This window comes from Vulpes vulpes, chromosome 3, assembly GCF_048418805.1.
Source record: "Vulpes vulpes isolate BD-2025 chromosome 3, VulVul3, whole genome shotgun sequence".
In the NCBI taxonomy this organism is placed as follows: domain Eukaryota; kingdom Metazoa; phylum Chordata; class Mammalia; order Carnivora; family Canidae; genus Vulpes; species Vulpes vulpes.
The window spans coordinates 103,743,623-103,761,846 of NC_132782.1; the positions used below are offsets into that span (position 1 = coordinate 103,743,623).

An 18,224-nucleotide genomic window follows, 5' to 3' on the forward strand; every position below is an offset into this window, starting at 1 on the left:
TGTGCCACGTGCCAGCGCAGGGAGGCTACTGGTAGGTCAAGCACCTGGAGGGGGTCTGCCCCGGGGGCTTTGGGAGACCTCTGGGAGGCCTTCTTGTTTAAAAGCTTTATTGAGGTCTACTTTACACCCCATAAAATTCACGCATGTTTGTAAATTCAGTTGTGCAACCCTCAGCCACAATCTAGTTTTACAGCATTTTCACCAGCACCTCCCCCCGGAACCTGGTGCCTATTTGCAGTCATACCCAAGCCTGAGCATCTTTTCATGAGCTTGTTGAACCTTTTCTTTTTTTTCTTTTTAAAAAGATTTTATTTATCTATTCATGAGAGACACACAGAGGCAGAGACACAGGCAGAGGGAGAAGCAGGCTCCCAGGAGGGAGCCCGATGCAGGACTCGACCCCCAGGACCCCAGGATCACAACCAGAGCCGAAGGCAGACGCTCAGCCCCTGAGCCACCCAGACACCTGCGTCGTGAATTTTTGTTAAACGCGGTCCCGTTTGCACACCCCACACCTTCCACCCCCGAGCCTTGTGTTGGCCCCAGATTGACTGATGTAGGTCTGGGCCACTGCGTGCAGGACTGGGATTGGATTAAACCAGTCAGACTTCATCTTGGGGTTGGGGTCCACCTCTTCCAAGCACCAGGCTGAAGCGGGTACTGGGGGCAGTCACCCCAGTTGCCCACGATTGAGAAGGTGCCGGTTACTGTGAGGCCTTCCCTTGTGCACCCAGAGAGACTCTGGCTAGCATGAAGCACCCACAAAGCCAGGCAGTGTTTGAATCTCACTTGCTCCTGGCGTCTAGGTGAACAGGAGTCTTGTCCATTGCACAGGTGGAGACACCGAGGCGGGGACCCCGGGGAGGGAGGTGGCCAGCTAGGTGGGCCCAGGGGGAGGCCACACGGAACCACTCATTGCTGAACCGAGCCTGTTGGCATCTCCTGATCGGCTGGTGTCTGGGACTTTTCCAGGGCCGGAACGGTGCTGTCTGTGCCCCTGAGGGGTGAGATCCAGAACCCCCCCCCCCCACTTTGGGCTGGGAACGGGGAGGGCGGCTGGTTATCGTGTGCCTTATCAAGGGCCCAAGATCGGCCAGCAGCTGCCCCAGGAGCTTTGGGGAGGTGAAATCCCCACTAGACGAGGGTCAGGACGGGCCAGGGTCCCGTGCATACTTAGCCACAGGCTGTGGCTCAAACCCAGGGCCCCTGGCTTCTAATCCAGGGGGAATTTCCTTCTACTCAGCACCTCAGCACCAGCTGGGAGTGGGGTGCCTGCAGGTTCTCTTCCCAGGGAAGGCGCTGGGGGTGCACAGGATTGTGGCCCCACATCTCGGGCCCGCTGCGTGGGAGGTCAGAGGAATGTTCTAGAATGCCCCACCTGGGAAGGGAGCCTCTTGGGTCTGGGTTGTTGGGAAGGGAGTGACTGGGGCCGTTTCTCAGAAGTTGGACAGCACAGAGTAGCTGTGCTCCTGGTGAGTATACGATGGTGTTGGGGTACAAGGACGAGCCATGCTTTATTTCTGTGGTCATCTATTTTCCCGTGAGGCTGTGAGGACAGGTAGGAGTAGCCCGTTGGACTAGGAGCTCACCAGATGGTGCTAGAACATTTCCATCTCAAAGGAATAACACACACACACACACACACACACACACACACACACATATTTTTTAAGGGGCCCTATTATAAAAGTTATTAGGTACATGACAGGGGGGATAATACACAGGGACACGGCAGCCCTGAAGGCCCCCGGGAGCCAGGGGCAATTTTGGCGCATGTGGTCTTGGTGGAAGCAGCTGGAAGCAAACACCCGTAGTCTCCTCCACCTCGGGTGTCCCACGGCGGCGGCAGCCAAGCTCTGCTGACGGGGCTGGAAAGAGTGACTCCCAGCTGGCCTGCCTGGGAGGTCAGGGTGACCGTGCGCTGGGCCCCGTGCCCGACCCTCGGCCACACCCACCCAGCTTGGCCGCCCCAAGCCCCGGGCCCCACGGAGCAGACGCTGACACCCGGGGAAGCCGTGTGGGTGTGCACCAGGGTCTCCCCGATGCTTGCACGGGGCCCGGCCTGGCCCAGGTGCAGGGTATCCTCTGGACTCCTCGGCAAGACTCCTGGGGTGCGGGGGGGGGAGCGTGTCACCCACTTCACAGAGGAGCCCTGTGCATGTAAAGCAGCATAAGGCTTGGATGCCCGGGGTCTGGGGTCCCGGCTCCGTCACCTCCTCGCCGAGTCCCCAGAGGCCTCTTGTGGACTCAGCCACAAATTGCAAAGGCACTTGCCACGGGTTGGGCGGCCAGTAGGTGCCCAATAAGTGTAGATCTGGGGGGTTGCCGTTGTTCACCCTCTGGACGCTCGGCCCATGGGCCTTCATCCACACACACGTCGGGAGTGTCTCTACGCATTTGCCTTTGGGTGTATGCAGAGGGCCAGGTGCTCCCCTCGGGAGGCAGGCAGGCGACAGGGTGATATTTCCCTCCGTGCCACCTTTGCTCTGGCCTGCGCCAAGCCTGGGTGATGGACTGCGGCATCCAGGAGACAGAGAAATGGGGAGAAAGGGCTGTCTCCAAGGAGGGTCAGTCCTGGCCCCCCAGGGCGGGGGGTGGGGGGTGGGAGGTCAGCCCTCTTCGGGCTTCACTCTGAGGGTTGAGGTACGTCCTCCAGGGGATGGGTCCCTGTCTCCTTGATAACAGACACACGCTGGACCCCTTCCAAGTGGCAGGAGCCTGGCCAAGGGGGGCTGGGGCATGGACTGCTGAGTGAGTGGGATCCACTCTCAGGTGCCCACACTGAGTACATGGGGGGCTAATCTACCAGGGAAGGGTACTGGAGAGGGGTCAGGAGGGAAAGGTCCACAAAGGAGTTGGGACAAGGCCCAGAGGGGGTTCCATGGGGGTGCGAGTATAGCCTGTGCAAAGGCCCTGGGGTATGAAAGAGTTGTGATGTCAGCCGACCCATATGGTTTGAAGCCACTCCGAGTGTTGTTGCTTTACAGATGGGGTGAGCTCGAGGTCAAGTGAGAGACAGGTGAGCCGTCCTTCTGGGGTGCTGGGCCCACACACCTCCCTGATCCCAGCGCAAGTCATTAACAAAATCTCTGGCGGCTGCAGAAGGCGCCTCCGTGCTTCTCTGAGTCTGAGGAACATTGTCCGAGGTCTAAAGAAGCACCAGCTGAACATCTTAGTCCTGCCTGAGTTTGGAGCTCAGCCAGAAGGGCAGCTCCTCCCCGGGGCCGGGGGCAAAGGTTTCATCCCCTGGAGGCCAGGCCTGCGAGCAGAACTGTCCGTGCGCCAGGCCTGCTGATTCACTGCCTGCGCATGTGGATGAACACGCCCCAGGAGGTCCTCCTCTGGGGCCACCCGCCAGGGCCCCTGGAAGTGCTCCCTGGCTGCAGTGCGGCCCCAAGCTGACGTTTCTTGGCTTCCGGCTGATTCCTCCCGACCCCACTTCCCCATGACAGCCCAGGGGACCGACAGCTGGCCTTGAGCCTTTTCTCATACGTGACTTTGGTGTGAACCCCTTTGGCCTCACTGAGCCTCAGTTTCCTCATCCATAAGGGGAGGTCGCCTGGATGGCTCGGTGGTTGAGCATCTGCCTTCGGCTCAGGGCGTGATCCTGGGGTCCTAGGAATGAGTCCCACATCAGTCTCCCTGCGAGGAGCCTGCTTCTCCTTCTGCCTCCATCTCTGCCTCTCTCTGTGTGTCTCATGAATAAATAAATAAAATCTTTTTAAAAACCCCAAAGAAACCAAAGCTAAGGCAGATACCACCCATCGCCTGAGCCTGTTGCCAGCGGCAGGGGTTCGCCTGGAGCCCGCACGGCTGGACTTGGGGCCCAGGCCACTGGCTGCGGGGTTCATGCTTCAAGCTCCGCATTCAGCCTCCGCCCGGGGAACGGCCTGGAAAGTGGGGTCACCACCCAGGGGCAGGCCTGGCACCGGGCACGGGGTACCCAGAAGAGGACAGCCCAGGCAGGTCCTCGTGGGGTGCCGGGGGCGCCGAGGGCGCCGAGGAGGCACCTACTTCCGACGTGCTGCTCTTGCCTCTGAGATGCATCTTTTCCCCGGTCAGATGTGGATAATTTCCCGACTCTGGCCGTCCTCCAGGTAGCATGCCTGTTGAGAGCCACTGACAGAGCGTGTTTATTGGCGTCCGCTGACGGCCGGGGGCTCGTGGGGCCCTGGGGAGGCAGCAGGAAGGAGCCACATCCAGGAAGCCCCCCCGGCTTGGCGGAGCATCCGTCCACTGTCCACCTAGGGGAGAGCAGAGAAAGAAACACATTAACAAGATAATGTCAGGGAGCCGTGAGTTCCAGAAGGAAAAAAAGTAACGCAAAGGGACGCGGAGAGTCCCCCAGGAAGGGGTCTGGGGGAGACCTGCCCTGGAGCGCTTGGGAGGGAAGGTGCCTCTGGAGCTGAGGCCCCCGGGGGCGGGGGCGGGGGTGGGGGGGAGAGGAGGGAATGGGGGCAGCAGGGGAGGTGGGGAGCGGAGGGAGGAGATGTCTGAGGAGGAGCTGGCCTTGGGACAAAGTGGAAACCGGCCTCCTTGGCTGAAGGGAACTGCCTCGGCCGAGACCCTGAGATATGAAATAGCCTGTGGTATTGTCCTGATTGTGCGTCACTTCACAAGGGAGTATGGTGGAGGGCTGCCGGGAGATGTGTGTCCCCCACCCACGTACACCCCCAGCTCAAGCCGGGGCATGACCTGCTAGGAAAGCCTTCCAGGCAGCGGGAATGGCACGTGCAAAGGTCCTGAGGCAGGAGGGAGTTGGGCGCATTCGGGAGCCGAAAGGTTAGTGAAATGAGGAATTGTTGTGGAGTGAAATGAGGGAGGGGGTGAAATTCTGAGGAGTTGCTGGGGACCACATGATGGTCGACCTGTATGCCTCAGGGATGAGTTGGGACCCATACTGAACCCATACTGGTTCAAGTATATATATACATACACACAATATATATACAATATATAAATAAATATATAAAATATATATATATTTTAAAGATTTTATTTATTTATTCATAAGAGACACAGAGAGAAGCAGAGAGGCACAGGCAGAGGGAGAAGCAGGCTCCATGCAGGAGCCCGGGTGTGGGACTCGATCCCGGGACCCCAGGATCACACCCAGAGCCACAGGCGGATGCCCAACCGCTGAGCCACCCGGGCATCCCAGTATGGATCGATTTTTCGTCTCCCTGCATGCTTTGATCAGGTTGGCAGTGGCTTACAATGGGGGAAAGCAGTTAATCGAGCGCTGTGTGCTGCATGACTTGAAAAGCGGCTCTCTGGGGACCCCCAGGGACCTGGGGCCCCTCCGCCTGGGGAGATCAGGGATCTTTCCTGGGAGCTGAGGCTCCAAGGCTGAGCGGCGGCGGTGGAGGCAGCTGGGAAGCCCTGGCTGTGTCCGGGAGCTGCTGCTACTCTAGGGTGCCCTGAGGGCAGGAGGAAGAGGGGAGGCGGCCAGAGGCTGGTCCACCGGGGTTCCACCTCGTCTGAGGCCAGGGGCAGAGCAGGGTCACAGACAAGCTGTGCGTGGCTCGGACAGCACCCAGGTTTCTCTCTCTGTCTTGGGAATTGCAGTGTTTAGAAATCAGGATTAAAAAAAAAAAATCATCAAAAAAAAAATCATCGAGGTTTTCTAACTTGCTGGAACAAGAGGAAACCCTGGCAGCCCTGGACCCACATTCCCACATGACAAGCATCAGTTGCAGCTGAGGGACAGCTGCCCAGGCTGGGGGCCCCTGAGCCCCCTCGTTCTCGGCTCCCCGCCACCCTCAGTCTCCCACCTGCCTCCCGCACTCCTTGGTTCCGGGCCGGGTCCCTGGGGGGCATGTGACGCTATGGTTCCAGCCTTGGTGGGTGGGGGCAGTGACAGGCCACACTGGGGGAGCGGGGTGGGCACTGAGGCTGGGCTAGGGCTTGGAGGGGATGGGATGTGCCAGGAGCCCAGGGTGTCACAGTCACCCCACCCGCAGGTGCTGGCAAGCCCCGACTGCAGGCGGTGGGTGTGGGATGGAAGGATGGCGCATGCCAGCCTCGGGCCCAGACCGGTCTTTCTGGATTTCTCACAACGGCTGTCCGGCTGTCCGTGGATTTGGTCTCCTCCTCCGGGTCATCTCCATCCCTGGCCCATCACGCCCTCCCCTGACCTTCCAGCCCGCAAGCAACCTCTTGGGCCCGGACCAGACTCTCCGTAAATGGCCCCATGAAGCAGGCCAGGGGGTTGTCATCAGCCTGGGGCTCCCCTGGCACGGGGGCTTTCGAGGAGGATGCATTGGTGGCACCAAGGTCCCCGCACAGTCCCCAGAGCCAGTCCTTCTGTTTGCCCCGCGCCCGTGTGCATCCTGAGCTGCTGCCGGAGCTTCACGGAGGTAACTCATCACCCCGGGGCCGACAGGCCAGTGAAACCAGAGTTCTCAGGCCTTTCCAGAAGGAGACTGGAGGGCCCCGGATGGAATTTCCAGGCCGGCCTCTGCCCCTGCACCTGGGCACAGGGGGGCACAGCGGGGAGTGGGGCGGTGGGGCTTCCCCAATATATGTGAGTCTCGCTCTGGGCACCGACACGCTTGTCCCCATGGGCCTCAGGTCAGAGACATCCCTTCTAGTTGCTTCCAGCTGTTCGTCTCTTCCTTGCACGCTGCCCTCTCGTTCTTGGGCGCTGTGGCCTTCTTTTCTCCTGTCTCAGGAAGAAATGCTCCAGGAGGGAAGGAGAGCCACGGAGGGCTGGGGAGCATTGTGGCCACTGCCCAATCTCAAAGTAGCTGGGTGACACCAGCTGGCCCCCTTGTACAGATGGGGAAGTAGAGGCTTGAGAGCTCAGTGATGTGTGACGGGCTCTGTTTCAGAGCTTGGCAGCCAGGAGGCCCACCCTTCCCTTTGAAGTACTCACTGCCACCCTCTGGCTCCTCTGGGACGATATGTGATGCTCAGAAGGCCAGTCACGGTGTTGGGCTGGGCTGGGGACACCCCCCCCACCCCCCCGCTGCTCCCCCTACCCCAGCTTGCCAAATCTGACCCTTTCTGGTAGGAGCTGTAGTCTTTGGCCTGGTCTGGGAACTGGGGGTGTTGGGGCCTGGCCTCACCTTTCCAGCTACGGCTAAGTGTGGACACATCTTCCAATGGGAACAGAGATGTTATCTCTTTTCTTCCCAACACATGCTTCAATGATGAACATGCTTTGAAACTTAAAATCATTGAGCGTCTGCCTTTGGCTCAGGTCATCATCCAGGGGTCCTGGGATCAAGACCTGCTTTGGGATCCCTGGGTGGCGCAGCGGTTTGGCGCCTGCCTTTGGCCCAGGGCGCGATCCTGGAGACCCGGGATCGAATCCCACGTCGGGCTCCCGGTGCATGGAGCCTGCTTCTCCCTCTGCCTGTGTCTCTGCCTCTCTCTCTCTCTCTCTCTCTGTGTGTGTGACTATCATAAATAAAAAAAAAAAAAAAAAAAAAAAAAGACCTGCTTTGGGCTCCCCGCAGGGAGCCTGCCTCTCCCATTGCCTGTGTCTCCGCCTCTCTCTCTCTGTCTCTCATGAATAAATAAATTAAATCTTTAAAAAAAATTAAAATCATCATCATCCTAATGGACTATGGGCCTTCAACGTGGTGCTTCATCTGCACATTGGCATCGCAGCTCTTCAGCCTAATGCTATGTGACCTTGGGCAGGTTTCTCACGTTCTCTGTGCCTTGGTTTCTCACTGGGCCGATGGGGGTGGGTAACGGTGGCCCGCGCTGAAGGATGTGGTGTGCACAGCGTCCTTGATGTGGGGCCTGGCTCTGACTGCGCTCAGACCATGGCTGGGCCACCTCCCTCAACCTTCCTCGACCTTTACCATAACGTTACGACATTCATGCCATCTTTGACCCGAGAAGTTCAGAGCAAGAAGCGACTTTTCCCAAGGCCAAGGCATCACTTTACAAACTCTTGGTGTAATAACGCCATCGAGGAGGTGTGGTGGGACGGGTGGTCATGGCTGTCCCCATGCCCTAGGCACGCTGAGGGACACCATCCATCCCCCTTCCCTGCAGTGACTTGCATCCCCCCACCCCTCCCAAGCCTCCCCAAGCCTCCCCTTGCCTAGAAGCCAGCTCCTCCCCTGTCCCCAGACTCTGGGGCCACCTGGGGAAACTGCTGCAGACCAACCTCTTCTTGGGAGGCTACCCTCCTCCATCTCTACCCCCCATCCCGGTTTCCAGAAAGTTCTCTCTCTCCAGGAGTTCCAAACAGCCCTGGACCCTTCTCGGCCCTGCCCTGCAGATGGCCCGATAAACGTGTGACCTGGCGTGGCCGGATTCCACAACGGTGGTTAAGCGTTATTTATTTCCTTTAATGCGCGTGTGTACACACACAGCCTTCTGGAAGGATTCCCGGGCTGCGGCCGGCCAGTGAGTCAGTGCCCCTGGCCTGCGCCTGTGCGCGGCTGTCCGGGCGGACACGGACCCACCCATGCCCATCAGCGCTTGTAATCGAACATCCCCACCATGGAAAATTCCAAAAATGCACAAAAGAGTCGAGAAGACCAGACAGAAAGGCTGGCGTCTCCTGTCCATTCGGCAGCATCCTCACCGGCCAGGGTTTAGCCCTTTTTGTCACCTCCTCCCGGGCTCCCCCTCCTGCTTCTTCCCACCTGGCTAGAGGATCTGAAAGCAAATTGCAGACATCGTACCCTGCCTGTCGTTTTCTTAAAAAAAAAAAAAATTAACTTTGAAAAAATTATAGAGCTGCAGGGACTTGCAAAGATAATACAGCATGGTCCTGGGTGAGGCCCTTCACCCGGTTTCTCAGGGAGGCGACACCCCACGTAATTACACCACCACATCAGCACCCCGGACGGACACTGGCGAGGTGTGTGTGTGAGTCGTTGGATGGCGTTTTGTCGCATGTGTAGATTCCCTTTGCCACCAACGTGGGGAAGACCTGCCCTGAGCATAAAGATCCCATGGGGTCACCCCCGCCACCCTGTCCCCCGCAGCCACCAGTCTGGACTCCTTTCTGGAATTTTGTCATCTGAGAGTGTTATGTAAACGGAGTCGTACAGCATGCTCCCCTGGAGACTGGCTTTGTTTCACGCAGCGTAATGCTCCCCAGGAGCCAACTGAGTCATTTTGGGGTGTCAGCAGTACCTCGCTTTTCGTGGCTGGGGAGCAGTCCGCTTATCCGGTCACCTGCTGAGGCGCATCCGGCCTGCTCCCCGTGCTGGGCTCTCATGAATAAAGCTGCTACCGACTTTGGTGTCGATCTAAGTTTGCACTGCTCTGGGGTCAGCACCCACTCGGGAGTGGGATTGCGTAAATCTGTCCATCCAGGTTCAGGGTTTAAGGAAGCGGACAAGCTCCTTCCCAGAGTGGCCATATAGGCTTATCCTTTGAAAGAGAAGCATCTCTCAGCAGGAGCTCAGTGGGGCTGGCCCGGGGATACTGAGCAGCCTGCCCTCGCCTCCCTCTCTGAACACCCACCCACCGTCTCTGAACACCCACCCACCGTGGCCCAGGCTCTGCGAGGTGCCTTTCCCGCAGAGGATGTTGGGCTCCTGCTTTCCAAGAAGACAAATCGAAAGCTCAGAGACCATTTGCCTGAGGCCACAGCTAGCAAGGGGGAGCATCGGGATTCAAATCCAGCCCCAAAGCCTGTGGGGTTCACACCTTCCCTTGCTGGATGGCAGGAATTGGTGCTGGATGTTTGGGGGAGCAGTGAGCAGACCAGAGGAGTCGGGGAGTGCAGACCCTGGAGAGAGGAGACAGGGGAGGCCCAAGGCCTGCTTCCCTCTCCATGCCAGGGGGATTTTTTGCATCACCCCCTTCCTCTCCCCATCACAGATGGATGGTGCTGGTGATGTATTGTTATTTGGGTCTCCCTGGCCCCAGTGGGTGACCTTACTTTCCTTGCCACCTCAGTGCCTGCATGGGGGGCACTCCCCACCCAGCCCCATCTGCACCCTTGGAACTGCCAGTCCTCCCCCTAGCAGCTTGAGAAGCTGGGGGTCATGCACAGAAATCCTGCTCTTTGTTCTTCATCCTTCATGCGACCAGCTCTGAGCATCTATACCCTTTGCTGTGCTTTGGTGTCCGGAAGATGCCACAGTGGTGAGAAGGGCAATACTGGCTCTCTTTCGGGTACTGTGGCTGGTGCTTGAATGTATGATTTCTTTCTTTTTTCTTTCCTTTTTTCCTTTTCCTTTTCCTTTTCCTTTTCCTTTCCCTTTCCCTTTCCCTTTCCCTTTTCCTTTTCCCTTTCCTTTCCTTTCCTTTCCTTTCCTTTCCTTTCCTTTCCTTTCCTTTCCTTTCTTTTTAAGATTTTATTTATTTATTCCTGAGAGACAGAGAGGAAGGCTTCCTGCGAGGAGCCTGGTGCAGGACTCGATCGCAGGACCCCGGGATCACAACCCGAGCCAAAGGCAGATGCTCAACCGCTGAGCCACCCAGACGCCCCTGAATGTATGATTTCATGTGATAGGCGTAGCCATCCTGCACGCAGGCGTTCCCACCACCCCTTGGCAGAGATGCGTTCAGAGGCTCAGCCAGTTCAGAAGTGGTTCAACAGTGACTGGAGGAACCCTGGAGATGAAGTCTCCAGCCAGAGGTGTTCCAGGCTTGCTCTGCTCTCCAGCCAGCCCCTTCTTACCTCACTTCCCACCTGTGTGAGCCCAGGTAGGTGACCTGGGTTCCCTGAGTCTTCTTGTCTCCTCTATGCAGGGACATGAGTCTTCCCCCACCTGGGCAGGCCTGGCCCTCAACAGCTTCCCAACCTGAGAAACACCCAGTGGTCAGAAGGCAGACAAGCAGATGGACTGGCAGGTGAGGCCCCCGCCTGGGGATCCCGGCCCTGGCCCCTGGCCCCAGTATTCGGTGTGACCCTGGCCAAGTCGCTTCAGCTCAGGGCCCCTGTTTCATGGAGCCAAGATGTTTCTTAGGCCAAGATCCACTGAGTTAACTCCTAGGACAGCTCTTTGTGGACCATGAGCCACCACGTAAACCTGAAGCTTTTCTGTTCAATCAAGCCACAAGTTTGGAGCTCAACGTTTTTCTTCTGAGCCTGTGTCTCTTTTGAGGCTCTGATTTTTTTAAAGATTTTATTGTATTTATTCATGAGAGACACAGAGAGAGGGGCAGAGACACAGGCAGAGGGAGAAGCAGGCTCCATGCACGGAGCCCGATGCAGGCCTCGATCCCAGGACCCCAGGATCATGACCTGAGCCACTGAGCCACCCAGGTACCCCCTCTGATTTTTTTTTAACACTGAGTCAGATGAGTATGTATCTGATCAACTCCCAGATGGCTGAGGGAGTGGGGACCAGGAACCCCTCCTCTGTGTGCTTGGTTTGGTTCGGTGGCATTTTCTGAGCACTGCTGTGTGCTGTGGGAACAGGAAGGGGGGCCTGCCTTCGAGGGCTCCACAGCCCACTGGGGAATCAGGAATGAATAATAATCACAGTACAGGGTGGTCTCTGTGGCACTGGAGGGGTCCCAGGGGGCCGGGGGGAGAGCTGGTCCTAGCCTGGGTAGAGGGAGGACGGCCCTTCACAGCACTGCTGTGAGACACAGGAGCCCAAGACAAGTCCTAAAAGATTGAGTGGGAGCTGGGCAGGCCAAGAAGCGGAGAGAGGTGGTCCAGGCAGAAGCAGCAGCACACACCGAGGCCTGAAGGGCACTGGCACAGTCGCATGCCCCTCCTCCATGTCCGTGTGTCCCAAGGGTGGGAGTTGCCCCAAACCACTCTCCGCAGCGGGCTGCCTGCCGGGGGCTGAGGTTTACCTTAAGGCTTGGTTGTTGCTGTCATGCCTGGTTTGTACTTGGGGCCTGCAAAGTCTCCTTCTCTGTCCTTAAAGATTTCCAGTGTCACCAATGGGTCTGTTTGTCCATCTTCCATCATACATCAACCAACCAGCCATTCATCCATCTATTCATCCACCCACCCATCCATCCCATCCATTCATCTGTCTGTTCATCCATCCTTAATCATCTATCCATTCGTCCATCTGCCCATCATCCATCCATTCATCTTCATGCATGTATCTACTCATCTGTTCATCATTTATCCATTACCCATCCATTCATCTATCCATGGATCCTTCTGTCTATCCATCATCCATCCATTCATCTCTTCATCCATGTATCTCCTTGTCCATCCGTCCATCCATCCATCCATCCATCCATCCATCCATCCATCCATCCATCCATCATTTATCTGTTACCCACCAATTCATCCATCCATGCGTCTATCCTAGTGTTCCTCTACTCGTTCAGCCAGCCATACATCAGCCCAGCCAGGCAGTCAGCCATCCAAAAGGTATTTATTGAGTGATGAGGATGTGCCAGGCCCTGCTGGGCACAGCCTTCCCTGGAGAGGCACAGGCAGGTGATGAGCAGACGTGGGCTGAGGTTTGCTTTACTCCCCTGGGAACCTGCCCAAGACAGGCACAGACCTGCCCATGAAGTCCCTCCCTAGCCCTGGCTGCCGGATCTTGTTAGGAGGGAGGCGGCCTTGCCTCTCGGCTTAGGAAACTGTCCCTGACAATCTGCTCTTGGGAATGTCGCCTCCACAGACAGAGGGTGAGGAAATCAACCCAGGCCACCAGTGGCTGTGTGTCCCCAGGACGGGGGCTTCCCCTTCGCCTCTGCCAAGAACACCACCCTTCACTGCCTTTCTAGGGATGTGAACCCTGGGCACACTTGAACCCTGAATACACTGCCGATGATGTGTTCAGCTTTGTCTCCCTGTCCCAGGCCTTTGAGTTTCCAGACAAAACTCCAAATGTTCATGCTGCCCCCTGAGCATTTTTATAGCCCATCCCACCTGGTCCCAGAGCCTGACAGTGACCTTTTTAGTTACGTAACTTAAAGCAAGTCCCCACTGGTGGTGCGTGGGAAGACCGAAGCCCTCCCCTCACCGTGGCCCTGTAGTAAGGGAGTGGGGTGTGTTACACAGAGCTCTCAGCACAGTGTGGGGAAGAGAGGGCCGGAGGGCGCTACCACAATGCCAAGAGGTGGCCTTGGGTGGTGAGGAGGGGTGAGATGTGGGAGATGTTTAGAGGGGGTGCTGGGGACCCACGGCCAGAGTGGATGAGGGAGGGGGTGTCCTCTCTGGGAGGTAAGGAAGCCGAGGGCCCTGGAAGCCCCGCCCCCAAACACCATAAGGAGAGGTCACAAGATCAGTAGAGTTACAAGGGTACAGGATGAAAAAAAAAAAAAACACAAGGATACAGGATGTAGGGGCAGGAAAGAGTTTAGATGTGAAGGATGAAGAGGAGCTGGGTCCACGTCAAGGGAGAGTGGGGGCATCTGTGGCAGATGTTACAGCTAAGACCCTGTGGCAGCAGGAGCAGAAAGAAGAAGGGGCCAACGACGGCCCGTGCGGCTGGACAGGGAGCAAGGTGTAAGATGACGTTGGAGGGTCCAGGAGCCAGACCACAGAGGCACTGGGGAGCCACCAAAGTGCTTTTGGTGGCGACATCATCCAATATGTCTGCAGGGGGGTCACCCAGCTGCAGGTGACATTCTATCCATCCAGGAGCTGCGGCATGTACGTGCCCAGGTGAGAGGTGGCGAACTCCTATGACTTTCATAACCAGAAACGATATTGAACGGCACACACGTCACTTATTAGTTTCCTCAGGCTGCCATGACAAATTGCCAGAAACAACGTGGCTGAAAACAGTGGAAATTGATTCTCGCAGGGCTCTGCGGGCCGTGAGTCTGAAATTAGGGTGTCGGCAGGGCCGTGCTCCCTCTGAAGACTCTAGGAAGACTCCCTCCTAGCCTCTTGGCTGCTGGGGGTTGCAACCACCCCTGGCATTCCTAGGTTTGCAGCTACATCCCTCCACGCTCTGCCTCCGTTACCAGGTGGCTCCTTCCTGCTGTGCCTCTTCTTATAGGGACCCTAGTTATTGGATCTCGGCCCACCCTAATCCAGGGCGACCTCACCTTGACTCGATTATGTCCTTAAAGACTCTATTTCCAAATAAGATTCCTGGAGTCAGGACTTCAGTGTATCTTTCTGAGGGACACAAAGTCAAGGCCCAACCCCACAGGATCCTGATTTTGTTTAGAAAACACATGCGTGGTCATGCCTTGTTTTTTCATCTGAATGCTCATCGCCTGGGAGACTTTGCCCTGGAAATTCAGAAAGCTACACATTTCTGACCCGAGTCCTTTTCTGTACATGTGTTACATTCCCACTGACGTATTATCACACACGTACGTGCTGAAAACAGACAGGCAGCTGCTGGACCATGACGTTAACAGACCCGGGTGGTGGGTTTATGGATCAACTTCATTCTCTCCCCATATGGTCCAACTTTTCTGCCATGGGCACGCACTACTTTTTATCAAGCAATAAACCCATAAAAGAGGAGCTAGGATGTTATGTCCCCTCACTCACCAAGCCTTCGCCGTCCCCAAAGCTGTGGTAACAGGAGGCTGGATGTCTGGATGGGAATTTGACCTGCCCTGAGACTCTGCTCCAAATAAATATTTTTAGCCCCATTACCCACCCCCTTCAAATGTCCCGCTAATGATCTGTGGCCCTGATGATCCCAACAGACTTTCCGTGGAGTGCCGGGCTTGGTGATTACCTCACCTGTGTCCTCTTTCGGAGGACGGAGACCGAGGGTAATAATAGAACTGACCTCATGGGTGGCTGGAGGCTTAACTGGAACAATGCACGTGAAACCCTCTGCACGGGGCCCTGGCACACAAACGCCCTCTTGATTAGAAAGAGCCCAGGGTAGGTGGCAGGCGGCTCGGTGTCCCTGTTTAACGGTTTGGCTTGTCGGGGATAGTCCAGTAAATGACACCTCGCCCCACTGCACAGCATCCCGGGGTGGGGGGGTGGTGCACAGGGGGGCGTAGGCATGTTTTGCCATTTGGCTGTCTTGCTCACCTGTCGCGGCTGTGTGCTAAGTCCATTGTGTGCGTGCAAGGCCACGTGCTGCCACGACAGTTCAGCCACCACAGGAAAACTTAGAGGAAGCAAGCGGGGTGAGCTGCGGAGCTGCTGAGCTGCTGCAGGGAGCAGGGGGGCCAGTCAGCGCGGGGAGGCTGACCTCCGCCCCGGAGGCCCCGCCCCGGCCTGGCCCCGCCCCCGGCCTGGCCCCGCCCCTCCCGGTCACGGTCCCGGTCCCGCCCCACCCTGGCCACGCCCCCTCTGGCCACGCCCAGGCCACGCCCCGGTGGGCGGTGCCTCCCGTCCCAGCTCTCCGCTCCCACCCAGGGCTTGGCTCCCGGGGTTTCGGGGCTGGGACCGCGCTGTGCGCTGGGAGCTCGGGCTCCTTTGGCCGTATCTGTCCAAATTACAAATGCAGAAACCCTCTGTCCCAGCTGGGCTGCAGCCCAGCAGCGGTCCCACAGATAAACCGAGGCTTGTGGGACGTGATTTATGTACAAGGTTATCCTTTGCAACATCGTTTCTAAAAGCCAAGGAGTGAAAACAGCCTAAAGCCCCACCAGTAGGGAGCTGATTAAAGACATTGGCACAATCCATATAATGGATATACTGTACTGTGCGGCTGTAGAGAACAGTGAGGAGCCATCTCTAAGCTTTATTAGGTGAGTAAAGCAAGTTTCAAAAGTATATAGTATATACCTCTTTGCATAAAAAGTAAAAGATAGGTCTACATTTGGATTAGCTTCTGGCTACATAAACTGCAGGCACGCCTGGGGGGCTCAGTGGTTTATCGTCTGCCTTCAGCTCAGGGCATGATCCTGGGGTCCTGGGATCCAGTTCCACATGGGGCACCCTGCATGGGGCCTGCTTCTCCCTCTGCCTGTGTCTCTGCCTCTCATGGATAAATAAATAAAATGAATGAATGAATGAATGAATGAATGAAAGAGAAAAGAGAGAAAAGAAAGAAGAAACTGCCCCTAGCCACTGAATAGCTGTTACCTATGGAGATGAGGGTGAAACAGGAGATGGGGGACTTGGGACAAGAAGGGATGCAGATTTGGTTGTTGCCTTTTTTCCTTTGGACCCAGGGGAACTGACTACTTTTCAGAATTTCAAATGAAATAAAAAGGTAGCATCTTTAAAACAAAGCATGTTTTTAAAGCTGCAGCTTTGGCTTGAGTGTCACATTGAATCTCACTTCAGCCTCGCAGAGCGGTGGGGCCTTGGGCACGTTACTCAACCTCTCTGTTTCAGTTCCTCCATAGATGAAACAGGGGTAATGATAGCTCCCACTTTGGGCTGTTGGGAGGATGACCCAGGATCAACTGTGCCCAGTGCCTGGCATGAGGAAGGCAAGCCACAAGAGTGAGTTGGTGGTGGTAGTGGGCTTCCTGCAAGTTCAGTCAGTAGTCTGGACTAGGACCCAGGTGGCAGCATGTGCACCCCAGAGTCGCTGTGAACCCTCTTCCATCAGTCTGGCATCTGTTGCAGGGGCTCTGGCCTGATGGAAGCTGCTCACTAAGCACAGTGGAGTCTCTCCCCATGCCCCCCACCCTGCCCCATGCCTGGGCTTGGGGCAGGCAGCCAGGGGAGCCCTGGGAGGCTCGAGGCCTGAGTGCGCATCAGCTGGGAGCTGGGGGGAAGGAGGATGACTTCTAACGCAGGAGCATCAGCCAGATCGCTGGCCCTGTGCACGAGGACACCAATGGTGAGTCTCCCTTGGAGCCAGCTCAAGCCTCCTGCACTGCTTGAACCTTTGACTCCACTTCCTGGAAACCCTAAGAGTGAGGAGCCCAGAGTGTAGTCCGCGGCATCGCATCCCACAACTGCCCCCAGCCCTCGCGCTGCACCGATGACACCAGCAGAGAGGGACACCACCTCCCCAGAACAAACAGCACGCCAAACTCTAGCACTCAGTTCAGAGGCTGTCTCATTTCCGGCCCGGGGAGAGCTTTTTCTAGAAGGATCTACTCCCTGTGGCTTTAGGGGCTGGTTTTACTGAGTAAACAACCCCGGTGCCCCGCTTTGTTGAGCCGTGAAACGGGGATGATAACCTTCCTGCTGCCTCCTGGGGGAGGACAATGTGAGGCTGGCGGGTGCTTTGGAGGGAACAGGGACCATTGGTGTGTCTCCCTTTACTCAGTAGAGGCGTTCCTGAAATACGAGTCATCAGGACTTCTGTCAAACTATTGCTCTTTCAATAAGGTGGACAAGGGTGGGTGTGTAAGACACAGCTCCAGACTCAAGTGTGTGGGAATTCAGATTTCCTATAGATGCATTTAATTTCTATCTAAGCCTAAACCGTGTCAGGCTGACGGAGAAGCTCAGCTTTGCTTTCTCAGGGCTATCCTGCCTTGCAGAGTCGACGCTGTGGCCTGCTGGCCCTGACCGAAGCAGGTGATGTGTGTGGGTGTCAGGAGCCCCTTGAGTTCTGGAGGCGGGGGCTGCCTGGGACACGACCCTGTGTTCTGGGTTCCCTTTTCCCTCTTGAAGTCTCTCCGACACTCAAGAATCAGACTGGTGTTCCCTTCCTCCATTCTTCCCCTACTCGGTGTAATCTTCACCCTGTTGGCTTCTAGCATGTTCTTGGCACATATCTGGTGCCCTGGCCTCAATTCCCTGAATCCCCTGAGGGCTAGGACAGGGGTTGGCAAATCTGCTGTAAAGTGCCAGATAGTAAATATTTCAAGCTTTGCAGGCTGTATGGTCTCTGCAGGGATGACTCCACCCTGCCACTGTAGGTCAAAAGCGGCTGCCGAGAGGATGTGTACACAGATGGGCGTGACTGGCTTTCAATAAAGCTTTATTTACATCAGTACAATAAAGAAATGAGAAATACATGACATGATAAAGGGGATAGCTAGTGCTACTGTAGTCATCATGTTGCAATATATAAACGCGTTAAACCAGCACTTGTGCACCTTCCACCTTTCCGTAATTTAAATTTGATTACTCGGGGGCGCCTGAGTGGCTCAGTGGCTGAGCATCTGCCTTTGGCTCAGATTGTGATCCCGGGTCCTGGGATCGAGTCCCACATTCGGTTCCCTGCAGGGAGCCTGCTTCTCCCTCTGCCTCTCTCTGTGTGTCTCTCATCAATAAACAAATCGTAAATAAAAATAAATTCAATTAGCAAACACAAAGTACATCATTAATTTCAGATGTAGAGTTCAATAATTCCCAGTTGCCTATGATACCCAGCCACGTACCTTAAATTCACACAATATTATATGTCACTTCTATCCCCCCAAATGTTTTTAATCTAAATCTTAAAAAATCTTAAAACTTTGTTTTCAAAATGAGCCCAGCCAAAGAAACAATCAATAGACTGGAAGGGCAACCTACAGAGCAGGAGCGATGT

General features: G+C 56.2%; 1 long non-coding RNA gene across 1 annotated transcript; it reads right to left on the bottom strand.

The window, feature by feature from the left end:
* Window positions 1-280: 280 nt before the first annotated feature.
* LOC140598315 (uncharacterized) lies at window positions 281-14,630 on the bottom strand. The gene is made up of 3 exons (XR_012000636.1): window positions 14,363-14,630; window positions 10,607-10,730; window positions 281-4,244 (listed from the first exon to the last, which is right to left on the bottom strand). It is a non-coding gene; the product is annotated as an uncharacterized lncRNA (long non-coding RNA).
* Window positions 14,631-18,224: the final 3,594 nt, after the last annotated feature.